This window comes from Lissotriton helveticus, chromosome 5_1 (genome assembly GCF_964261635.1).
Source record: "Lissotriton helveticus chromosome 5_1, aLisHel1.1, whole genome shotgun sequence".
NCBI lineage: Eukaryota > Metazoa > Chordata > Amphibia > Caudata > Salamandridae > Lissotriton > Lissotriton helveticus.
In genome coordinates this window covers 1,549,828,042-1,549,841,126 of record NC_136065.1, presented here as the reverse complement: position 1 = coordinate 1,549,841,126, position 13,085 = coordinate 1,549,828,042, and positions in this window count along the sequence as shown.

Here is a 13,085-nt window from a genome sequence, read left to right as displayed (position 1 = left end):
GAGGTGGGTGTAGGGAGTATGGGGTGTGTGGAGAGTAGTTCTTTGATGATGTGCATGTCATCTTTGATCTGAATGAGGGTGGTCATGATGTTGTCTAACGTGGGGTAGGTGGTGGAGGGGGGGGTGGCAGTCAGAGGTGAATGACTGGCCATGGAATTCTCGTGCAGGTGGGGGAGTGGGCTGGTGTTCGTGCAGGGCTGCGTTGTGATAGTGTACGGGATGGTGTTGGGGAGAAGAGGGGTTTTGGGCGGGAGGGGTGCGGATGAGGTAGGGAGGAGGTTGGTGATATGAGTGAGGGCATTGATGGAAGGCGGGGAGATCAAGGTGGAGGATGGGTGTCTGATAGTAGTGGTGGGGGTACAGGAAGGGTAATGGGGGCTGAGAGTGGGGGGGAATGGGAATGGAGATGGTTCTGTTGTGGGGAGGGGGAGTTGAATTAAGAGAGGAGGTGTGTTCTGCATAGTTAGTTAAAGGGTAATGAGGACTGAGAATGGGGGGGGATAAGGGGTAGGATTTGTCGTTGTGCATGTCGTTCTGGTGCTGAACTATGTTAGATGTGTTGTGGGTGGGAGCTGTGCTGTCAGGGGTGAGAGGAGTGTTAATGACAGCTGTAGGTGTGAGAGGAGTATTAATGGTATGTGTGGAGGTCCGAGGGTTGGTAGGATGGGTGGGAGTGTGAGTGGTGTATGAAGGGGAGCGATCTGTGTCTGTGTTTGAGGCGTGTGTGGCAGCTGCCTGGTGCTGAACTGGGATAGAGGGGTTGTGGGTGGGAGGTGAGAGGTCAGAGGTGGTAGGTGTGTCTCTGATTGAGGAGTGTGTAGTAGCTACCTGGTGCTGAAATAAGTTAGAAGGGTTGTGGGTGGTGGGAGCTGTGAGGTCAGGGGTGGTAGGACTGGAGGAGATATGAGTGTTGGTCCGTGAATTGGAGAGGTGCTCTTTGAAAGTGGGGAATAAGTTGTCTAGTAGTTCCAGGTTCCTGTCTGTGGATTGAGATAGGACAATCCCGTTATTGTAGATAGTGATGGTAGCTCTGCCTAGGAAGAGGTGGGATGGTGTGATGGAGAGAGTTAGGCTGTGAGCAGATTTCCTGGTGGTGGAGACGGTGAGTAAGGTGAGAAACGCTTTTCTCCATTGAGCTCTGCGTGTGGTGTGGAAGATGATATCAGTGTTCAGGGATCCATTGACCGGTGAGAAGTAGGTGTTGGCAAAGGGGGTTTTAGGGTGGGACCTAAGGAAGTTGGGTTTAAAGCGTTTAGCGGCTTTTTTGGTGAGTGTGGATGGGTAGTTGATTTTATATGTGTGCTTGCTGATGGGATCCATGTTGGGATGGTGGTTTAGGTGGGTATGGGGGAATGAACTATCATGATACACATGTGCAAAGAAACAGATACAAACAGTAAATTACAAAGAGCAAAAGTGGCACTAGTGATGGCGGTTTAGGTGGGTATGGGAGAATGAACTATCGTGATACACATGTGCAAAGAAACAGATGCAAACAGTAAATTACACAGAGCAAAAGTGGCAATAGTGATCAACCAGCATAACCAAAATATAAGAGGTAGCAGTTGGTGTACTCCAGGAATAAAAAGTGAAATGGGTGCATCTTACAAAAAGAAATATATGAGGTGCAATCCAGTAATAAAAGGTGAGATGGGTGCAGCTTACAAAAAATGTACAGAAATATGTGAGGTAGCGATCAGTGCAATACACGAATAAAAGTGAGATGGGTGCAGTTTATAATAATGTACAGTATACACATAGAAGTATAATATTAATGATATACCGGGCCAAAATACATATACAGAATACATGTGCAAACAGAAACAGCATGAGTCAAAAATGACACTAGTGAGCAGCCAGAAATATATGAGGTAGCGGTCAGTGCATTAAGTACACGTAGAAGTACAATACTGCAATAAACGGCAGACACTCGGTAGTTGAGATTAGTCTAAAGAGGCCAGTTCTTAGGGTATGGTCATATATTGAGAAAGACTAGTCCATGATGGCCGCCAAAGAGAGAGAGGGCGAGACCACTCTAAAATGGCCGCCAAAATAGGGGAGATAGATACGATAGTCCTCTGTTAGTTGCTGTTGCTTTAGGAACAGGGAAGGGCAGATTCAGATTCTAGTTTCTGTTTGAGCAAGCCCAGTTCCTATCTTGCTGGGAGGGAGTCTTATCTCTATTTTGGTGGTCTTGTGTGGAGGAGTCAGGCCGGGGAGCCTCGTGGGCCTCGTAGATACAGGCGGGGATTTATTGCTACAGTTTTATGGCCCCAGCCATTTTGAACAAAGGAAAAAAGGGAAATGTGTACAGGCGATCAGGGTAGATAAACACCTTCTTGTAGATTCTGCTCAGCCAGTACTTAGATGTTGCCAGCAAAGTGGTGCAAAGTGAAGCATTTATCGGTCTATTCAGAAAGAAAGAACACCGCTACTGCAACGCCTTCTGGCAGGTTGATGTGCGTGCACGGCCAGAGCAGCTGAGCTGTAGACTCTTCCGACTCAATAGGCGTTATTGTATAGTTCTCCTGTAATTCCCCTGGGCAAACGATGTGATGCAGTGTGTTTTCCCGTGTGTTTTCCCGTCCGCCTCACGGCTCAGGAGTCAGACATCTCCGCCGGTCGGCAGCGCAATCCCTACAATCACCTCAGTTCCCTGTGCAGACGGGGCAGGCTCTAGTCGTCCGTTTTCCATTGTCCCCCCGTATCCCGTCCGCCTCACGGCTCCATTCCTGCTGCTCTCTGGGCGGCGGTGCCCCACCTCCGGTCACCTCCGACTCCTGTCACCGGCGGTGCCGGCTCCTGTTGTGCGTCGCTGTTCCTCCGGATCCCGCCCGCCTCAGGGCTCCACTCAGCTGCTCCTGTGGCGGCGCATCACGCCTCTGTTCGCCTCCTGCCTCCTGTGTCGTCCTTCCGGCCCCCGCCGGGATCGCCCGGCACCGCAGTAGCAGCAAACCAACCTCTGCAGCCGGTGCCGGTGGTGGCGCCCACAGGCGTACCGGACGCCTCCGATGGCCAGACCGCTGGTGTGTCCACCTCTACTATGCTCGGCGCTAGCAGTGGTATTTGCTGGCGGGTCGGACACCTCCGGTGCACCGCCACAGCTCGTCTTGCAGGCAGTCACGGGCAACCACAACGTGCACCCGTCGTCCGCCGCGGGCTCCAGGCAGCAAGCATCCGAGTCGTGCTTCGCCTCAGGCCAGGGGGGGTCCAGTGTCCGAAGAGGAAGGAGGGGTTGTCTCTGTCTTCTCCTGCAATGTGTCGCCTCCGGGCAGGTCGGGGATCCTACACAGGTTTCGTCCTCCGCCAGACAGGTAAGGAAGCTAAAAGTTACTTTAATTCCAGTTACTTGTACTCCAGTTACTTTCGTAATTGCTTTGCACAGAATGGTGGGGAATGCAGCTGGGTGTGCTAACGGAGATAAAGGCCAAATTGGGATCTCCAGCACTTGGAGCTCTTACCAAGAGCTCCTACCCGGCGGCCATCTTGGTGCTTGAGTATGGTTTTGTATTCTGTACCGCAGTATAAACAAGCATTGAAAATGAACTAGGTCTCGCCTTTCATTAGGTTAAAGCCATTTGCTTTGCTATACAATACCATTAGCAGAGCAAATGGCTTTAACTTGATCAAAGGCGAGACCCATTGCATTTTCAATGCTTGTTTTTCATACTGCCTACAAACTATGAGCAAAGCCATTTTCTATCAGCTGGAGGGCCCCCGCATTACAATATCCCCTCAGACCTGCTCCATATAGCCCTACTGAGATGCTTTTACTTTTATATAAATTAATCCATCACCTTAATGAGAATGTGCTTTAATTTCTAAACAAATCTAAAAATGGGCTCAGTGTTCCTCCCAAGTTGCTGTTCTTTTACATTAAGAAGTGCCTGCAGGAAAGAAATGCGCTAAAGATGGTTCCTAGATAGTTGAAAACCTTGACCTTCTCCAAAGAAATGCCTCCCATTGAAAAAGACGTTGGGGCTTATTTACAGGCCCCTTACGTCGCTGGTGCATGAGGTTGCGTGAAGCACCAGCAGCGCAACGTGCTGCGTAATATTTACAAGTACACATAAAGCCACACTGCGCGGCTTTACGTGTACTTGTAAATTGCAACCCTTTTGATGCAACACTTTGCATGTTAGAGGTGTGACATGGGTGTTGCTGCGGGTCTTGCAACACCCATGTACACTGAGGCATTTTCAGATTTATGAATAATCATCAATGTGAAAATGCGTCAGATTGATACGCCACCCCAGGGGGGCATAGCGAGGCACAACATGGAGAAATGTTTTAATTTATCCTCGTTCTTTTCCTCTTTCAATGTGTGCTGCATTCACAGCACGCATTGGAAGAGGAAATCACCTCAGTTGATTGTTTTTGTGCAGGAAGGTGCCCCTTCCTGCAGAAAACAATCTCCCCAGCTGTTTGTGCACCAGCGCAGGGAAAAGCACAGAGATGCGACATATTGTTGTAAATATGTCTCATCCCTGTGCTTCGAAACAAATGCAGCGCGGCACAGCCAAATGACCTGCGGCACCGCACTGCGTTAATTTCGCATAAATAGAGCCCTCCGTTTTTGTGTTGGGTAGCCACAGGTCATGATATATGTTTTAGAATAATTTACTTTTAAAACTAGGTCTTTCATGGAGAGCAAGAAGGAATTCAATAGCAACTGTAAGCCCTTTGCAGTGCAGGAAATCAATACTGTTTCATCTGCGTACAACAAAATGGTATATGTTGATTACCCATCCTGGGCATATCCTTTCCTGCCCCTATTAGATGTTTGCTAAGCCAACTTATTTAAAGCAAGTTGACATGTTGCCACTTTATAAAATCCCTGGAAAAAATATGTTGACTTTCATGAGACAAATGGTCTCAGTACGACTCCGGTTGGTGTACAAAACAAAAGTTACTCTGAACATGTAAGAAGCGACCCTAAAAAATGTTAATGTAGCAAAAGATACAGGGGCTTATTTACAAGCACCTTGCCCCGCCGGTGTGTGACGCACCGGCGGTGCAACCTGCTGCTTGATATTTGCAAGCACACGTAAAGCCACCGTGCGTGGCTTTACATGTGCTTGTAAATATTGACCCTTTTCAAGCAACACTTTGCGTGTTAGGGGCATGACATGGGTGTTGCTTTGGGTGCTCCCACGCAACACCCATGTCCGCTGATGCATTTTCAGATTTATGAGCAATCATCAATGTGAAAATGCGTCACGTAGCGAGTGCAACGAGGAGAATTGTTTTCATTTCTCCTAATTTTTTTCCTCTTTCAATGCGTGCTGTCTTCTACAGCACGCATTGGAAGAGGAAATCACCTCAATTGATGCCCCTTCCTGCACAAAAACAATCCCCCCCACGACGGGGGCATTCTTGCACCATGGTGCAAGGGTGCGGGCACAGGGAAGCAGTTTGTGCACCAGTGCAGGGAAAAGCACAGAGATGTGACACATTGTTGTAAATATTTTGCATCCCTGTGCTTCGAAACTAATGCAGCTGTGATAACACTGCTGGCTCTCAGAATACACATGTAAACAAAATTTACAAAAGTGCACTAGTTTACAAACCTGTAATCTCTGACACACACCAGCACCAATCTACCCTTGCCACGTGCAAGACCTATGTTGAGGCAAATGCACATGTAAACATGCAACCAAGCTACAACTGAACCCCGGAAATAAACAATAGCACAAGTTCCCCACATCCGCTTGACGGAAGTTACTCACCAGGGTTGGAGGTCAGCAGCAGGCATGAAAAGATGGGCTGTATGCTACTGCTGCCCACCCTCAATGACAAGGGGGTTTAAAAGCCACTTCTCCAACAGGAAGCAGGTACACACGGAGCATGCCCGAAGGCCTGCGATGATGCTGTGTGTGTGCGCAGTGAGGGCTGGGCTCCCAACCTTCACCAGGGCAATGGGGTAGCACCGCCAACACAGGGGTGCCTCGGCAAACAAAACCTGCTCACAACTAGTTGTTTGGAGTGCGGGGAAAAATGTTTAAAAAATGTACCTTGGAAGCGCGCAGCCAGTGGAAGGATGCTGGCTGCCAGCCGCTAGCTGGAAACAGTACTTGGTCCAAGCTCCAGGGAACAGTCGAGGAATGAGGAAGTGAAAGCTGATGATGTGACCCTGATGCTGCTGACCAGTGAGAAACAAGAAAATGAGAGTGACCGCAAAGCTACAAATGGAAAGTAATTGGCGGGTTGTAACCCCCTTTTAAGATTTTTTTGTACTCACTAAAGATTTCACAAGCACAGCGCAAGCGATATACAGGCGAAACCTAAAGACAAGTAAGCAGGACTTTTCCATCTATGCACACAGGATTTGGATTATCATCCCTGTATTTATCAGTACCACCCAAACAGTGCTCGAATTTAGGAAGGAGTTTCAAACACACATCTTTAAAGAGCACTACATCACAATGCATTAACAGTCCACAAACCAGCTACCTCTCCTATCACTAGTTGACTTTATGCTTGTTGTTGACCCAAAACACGCTTCGCTGCCTTTTGGCCAGGTTCACACTATAATAATACCATATTCATGCATACATGCATTATACATACTTGCATTCTAAATTCCTTATAATATTTTGTTGCACTATTTCTTTCTGTAGTTTAGTTTCTAATTACATTACTTCTTTTTCATTCCGCCTAATTTTCTCTCCAATCATCGCTGCTTTCTTAGTTAGATCATCGACCTTTTCATTTAGATGCTTGAGGTTTGGTAGTTTTGATCTCAATGACTTCCTTTACTATTAATTTTTAAAAAATGTTTGCGTATTTTTCCTTTTGGTCTAGAAATGACCTCTGTACACTCTTTCTTATTATTATCTGATGTTGTTGCTTTCTACTTTTTTCATACATATTATTCACTACTAGTTTCTTCTGAATAACTTGTTACAATTGAGTCAGTGCATAGGAATAAAGGTAGAAATCTAGAATGTTGTTGCATTATTTAAGTTGCTACTTCCTTTCTTTGAGAAACAGCTCTTCCTGGTTATTGCTTGATGCATTGCTTTCTTCACTTTCATCCATGTCAGTCACCTTGTCTATCGCTTCCTAATTCCTTTGCTGAATATCTGAAATCCCACTGGCAGGTAGTTGCTTGATAATGTGCTGTTTTCCACCCTCTGTTATTTTTATTGATCCTTTGCCACGTGGTCTGTTATTATATTATATTCAGGTCTGCTCCAACTGACTGTTTACTTTCTCCTTTTCTTATGATCATATATTCTTTGACTTGTCCCTGTATTTGATCTGGGCTGTGCACCAAGCTCTGAAGGCCAACAGTGTCCGTAGTTGAGTAGCTCCCACAACAGAGATGATTACCCCTTCTACATCTGCCCCTTGTGCAAGCCTCATCTCTCTTAGTGGTCATTCATCCTTGAATTGCGGGTCTTGCACTCCTTGGTTCTCTGTCTTCTCAGTTAATCTCTTCCCTGGCAGGGTTTACATCCAGGTTAGACTGACTTACTTTTTCATAGGCATCCACATTCTCCATACTTTCGCTCTTTGCTCTCTTCATTTGCAATAAATATAGCTTAATGTACTGCTTTTGGCTGCTCAACGTTTGCACCTGTGTCCAGAAAAGTGTTTTCCTGCACTTTTATTAAATTTGAGCCTTGTAGGTTTTCTCTGGTATCATCAATAAGTTACTCTAATGATATAGTGGGTTCCTTAGTATTCTTTGTGGTTCTTTCTGTTGCATCTTCTCCCTCTGCCATTTCTCTGCCTGCTAAGGGATTAGCTTCAAGCAAATGAGAACAAGGATGGTGTTGTTTCTGAATTAACAATGTAAAAATACTGAATTCCCTCATTTAAAAATTATTATAAGAAGAAGGCCATTTCGGAAAATCCTGAAAAAGTGGTTAACAGCAGATATAGCACTGACAGGTGAGGAGGGGTATGTCTAGGTTGTCTCAAAATCCAATCCGTAGCTTGATTCGGAGCTCGAACAATCAATTTATATAGTATTTTATGCTAGTTAGTCTATGTTATGCATCAGTGACAATTCAGGTGTGGTTTCTGGAGACGAATGCTGAATATCCTTGATGGGATGAAAGATGGACATGAGGCCATGTTTGTAGACAGTTAAATAATCTAAGACATATAGTGAGAAATTCAAGATTCCATTCTGATGTATGCGGTCATAGAGATTTAAAAGTAAATAGTTTTATGAGGTCTCATATACATATCTGAGAAAAAGCAGAATATGATGACATTTAAGATGATTGGAAGTACTGCTTTGTATTTATTATGCATGAACTATGAATAATTTTTTTTGAAGTTTCGTGGTACAATACACAAAGATGTGATGCCACGACCTATTGTGTCATCTAGGGCATGGAGCCTGGCTCTGATTTTCCAAACTGTTATGAAAGTGTGAGAGCCACGGGATACACAAAGATCTCCGTGGCGAGCAGTTAGCCCACTGAGGTATCCTACCAGCGTTCCATCCAAGACCTTGCTAACTTAGGTGGCGTATAATGTCTTTGAGAGGGCAGTGTGGGGGAGGGAGGGTCTGGCTAATGTTGTTCATAAGGGTGAGAATAGTCACCGGCCCCCGCTGGGTCCCCAACCCCTAACTTGGGTGATCCTGTAAGTTTTCCTGGTGCCCCGGCAGCTTGCACATGTTCTACAAACAATTTGGGCCCGCAAGAAAAACACACTGGGAGGGTGGCAGGGCAGCTGAAATAATGTTCAAAGGAAGGAGATTTAATTAGCAAAGTCGAGGCACTTGCCAGACGGGATGGACTGAGAAAACAGAGAGGCGGGGAGTAAAATGTGAGACGGAGACGAATTGCAGAGGGAGCAGAGCAGAGGCGAGATAGGGCGGGGAGGCACCTATCCACTGACACTCTAACAGGAAAATGTGAGCAAAGAAGTATCCCCGGCTGCTGAAGCCTCGGAGGAGCCGCCATCTTCCCGGAAGCGGCAAATAATCCTGTAGACTCTCTCTCTTGTTTGTGTTGAAGGGCTGAGGATACTAGGCTGCCTGTCTGGCAGTCACTGACAGTCCCGCGAGAGTACACTTAATGTACCCTTAGAAACTGCAACGACGAATCTCTCAAAGTAGTCTCTGAGGGCCATTATCAAGAAATGGCGATACATTATCGTTGCTTTTATCGGCAGGAAACTGCCTAGAAAGCGGCGATAATCGGCTTGATAATATGCCCTTGTGAATTCCCATAGAAGCCCAGGTTAACACCAGAGCCTGGGCTTCTATGGGAATTCACATGGGCATATTATCAAGCCCATTATCGCCACTTTAGCGGCAGTTTCCTGCCGATAAAAGCGTTGATAATGTATCGCCCTTTCTTGATAATATGGCAACATATTCCTTGAAGGAACGTGCGAGGCTCGACGGGAGCGACTCGAATGTTAACCAAGGAACGACTACAGAACAGTTGTACAATGTTTTTATGACACAAATGATACGCAAAGGTGAATGCACAAAAAAACACACGTGCATCTGTGCTCTTCTATGACTATGTGTACTGTGCATAGCAAAGACTTAACTGCTTGTACATTTCGTGACCTGATGCTGCACATATGACAGCTTTTTTTTCCATCTGCATTCTATGCGCTGCGTACACTACGACGCATCATCCCCTCCCCAGAGGGTGGAAGTCATTCACTGGCATATGAAACTTGAGATGCCCCCTGCAAGATATGCTGATAGGGTCTCACCACGTCTCCCTACTCCAGTAAATATATATATATATTTGTGGAATGAATTATAGCCTAGATATGGGATTGCCTACAATGAAACCAGCAGACCTAACTTCTATGTATTATTTTTCAATTTTGTTTTCAGATTCACAAAACAGAAAATAAATATTTTTCTGAAAAACAATAAAAAAAGGTCCAGTTTAAAACACATTACACCTTTAACTGCAACATACCACTTGAATATACTTTCATTAGGAAATGTAAGCATTGTTCTATTGCTAGTTGCATGATCAGGGCCAAAATGGAGTCACAGTAATTCACTTTACTTTCTAAAACTGAATTTTCTTCAGTACTTTTGGGCAAGGAGTACTGCACGAAAAGCACATAAGATCCTGCTCAGCCCTGGGATCGATAGAATGTCTGCTGCCAAAGCAGTCTGACACCATGGCTCCAAGCAAAAGTGTGGAATATGAGCATTGTTCAAAAATGCAAATAAATACAACTGTGGATTTCCTAACTACTCTACTATCCTCTGACACGATTTTGAACTTAACAAATTGTAACTGAGACTGTCCTCCTGAGCGCTTTCCCTTTACGCTTTCGCTTTACTTGGATATAGGTTGCCTTCAGGGACAACAAATGTTTTTTTGCTCATGAGAAAATGTTTGTTGTTAACTATTCTAGATCTTTGTTCTTCTCCCCTTGCCTGTTCAAATAGATAGCTCTTTGCTACTTCATTGTCAGCCCTGAGAAGAACCAAGGGGCATATTATCAAGGAGGGCGATAAGAGATTATCACCGCTTTAGCGGCCATTTTCGGCCGCTAAGCGGCGATAATTCTATCGCCCTATTAGCAAGCTGTCGCTAACAGCAGTTAGAGACAGCTTATAGGTGATAGCGAGCGGTTTGGGGCCCGCTTTGCATGTCAGCGATATTAAAAGCTAATGACATGCAAAGTGGGCGTACCCAACCTGTTAGCGACTGAAAACAGTCTCTAACATCGCTATCGCCTATTATCAACGCAGGCGTAGCGATGGAAATATCCGCCCTAAGCGCGAATATCTCCAAAAGCTAACGCCTGCTCAGACCAGTTCTTAGCCATTATATCCAATGGGAGGTGGATATTCTGGCTAAGACCCTATTGGCGTTAATGCGTGAATATCGCTGTATTCTCAGCGATATTCACGCATTTTGCCACTATCGCCGGATATTTTATCGCTTTAGAGATAAACGTTGCTAATAGCACGTTATCTCTGCGATAATATCCGGCGAAGCTTGGCGATAAAAATAAACTCGCTAAGCCCATTTTGCGATAATTATCGCTAGTTGTTGGAAATATGCCCCGAAGTTTCTCTGTATGTGATGGGCAAACCTTTGAAAGGCATTCCAGACAGCGATCAATTTCTTCCAAAGAAGAATGAGCTGCCTGTAAACCTGGCCACTTATTGTTTCACTCCAAACCTTCGAAGGTAACTCCCCACCTCCATGCACTCACATCAAATATTCCAACCGATACTGAAAGTATATTTCTTTCTGTTAATTGAGTGGATCTAGCAACCATTGTAGGTTGAGCTTCTCCCTGTCTGCCATTTGTATATATTCTTCATAGGTCTGTATCCCTGAGGTCAATGACTCAGGGAGTGATAGAAAAGTGGTTTGAGGTGGTGGCGTGCTCAGGGAGTTATTGCAGTTGAATACATTAGTGCCTATACGTTTAGCCAAATTCTTGCTGTCGCCTGAGGAAGGTTCACCAGCTGTGACAAATGGCTCTGCGGAATCTGTCTTTTGTCTCCTGAAAGAACACTTGTCTCAGTTCTGTGTCCAGAATAGCCTCGATGAAGATCTTCTTCTGAATGGGTTCTAGATGTTCATTTCCATTAATTGATGACAAACTCCAAGGACTCGATACACACACACACACACACACACACACATATCCCTCACGCTGGACTCTGCCTTTAAAAAAGAAGAATAAAAAATAAGCCAGTCTACGAGGTAAGGAAAAATGTGTACACCTTGTAATTGTAATGGCGTAATAATGGATGTCAATACATTCATAAATATTATTGGAGAGGATGACCGGCCAAACGGAAGGGCTCTGAATTGGTAATGACAATTCCCCACTGCAAATCTGAGATATTTTTGACTGTCTTGATGGATTTGATATATGGAAATATGTGTCCTTTAGGTGGAGAATGGGTAACAAATACCCTGATATCATTACGATCATCGATTGCAAAATTAACATCCTGAATGCTGTGTAACAGCCTAGTACATTCACTGTTTCAGACCCAACATCAGTCTGAATTTTCTCATTGGCTGTGGAACTAGAAAAATGATCAAATGTATTATTGTTTTATTTATTTTAGTGTTTTATAGAGCGCGAACCAGACCCGTGAAGGTATCAGAGCGCTTTACAGGATTGACAGGTGGTATACAAAAGATTTAGGAGGGGAGGGAGGGAGCCATTGGGATAAAGACAGGTAGAAAAAATATATAGGTAAAAAGTAGTCTCAATACCTGGATACATTTGGGATAAGAACAAGTCGATACATTGAACAAGAAAAAAAACCAGTCTCAAATCCCGGGTGGGATGCCCGGTAGCGCCGGGTAAAGCCGTAGTGGTAGGTGGAACCAAGTCGCGGAGGTGATTGTAATGTTAGCGTTAGGAGAGGCATTTTCCCATTAGGAACGTTTTGGCCTCCTTTTTGAAGCGTGCCAAAGACAATAGTCTTCTGATGGCGGCTGGGAATGAGTTCCATATTCTTGAGGCAGCCCCAGAGAAGGCCTGATTGTACTTTTTTTTTTTAAGCATGAGGGTTGGAGCAAAAGGTCTCTGGCCGACCGGGAGTTTCTGGCTCTTATGGATATCCCAAGTTTCTGGGCGAGAAAGGCAGGGGACTTGGAGTAAAGGGCCTTGTGAGTGATGCAAGCCAGCTTAAATTGGATTCTGGCCTCAAGAGGAAGCCAGTTCAGAGCTTTAATGTGGGGCGAGATGTGGTCGAATTTCTTTGAACCAGTTAGTAATCTGGCGGCGGCGTTGAGACAGGCTTTCAAAGGGGCCAGAGAGTTCTTGGGTAGACCTGCGAGGGTAGAGCATCCATATTCTAGCCTGGAGATGACTAGTGCCTGAATTGCCATTTTTAGGTCGGGAGTGTTGAGGAATGGTTTTTGGTTTCTAAGGTAGCTCGGGTGAAATCTGGCAGTTTTGGCCATCTAGTTGATATGACCACACATGTCCAGGCTGCTGTCTAGGGTAATTCCAAGGGATTTAGCAGAGTCCAAAATGGTAGAAGAGCAGGTTAGCGCTGAGATAGCCTTGATCCATTCTTGAATGGCTGGATTGATTTTGTGTGGTGAGATTAGAAGGAACTCAGATCAAATAGATCCCACACCCACCCTGCAAAG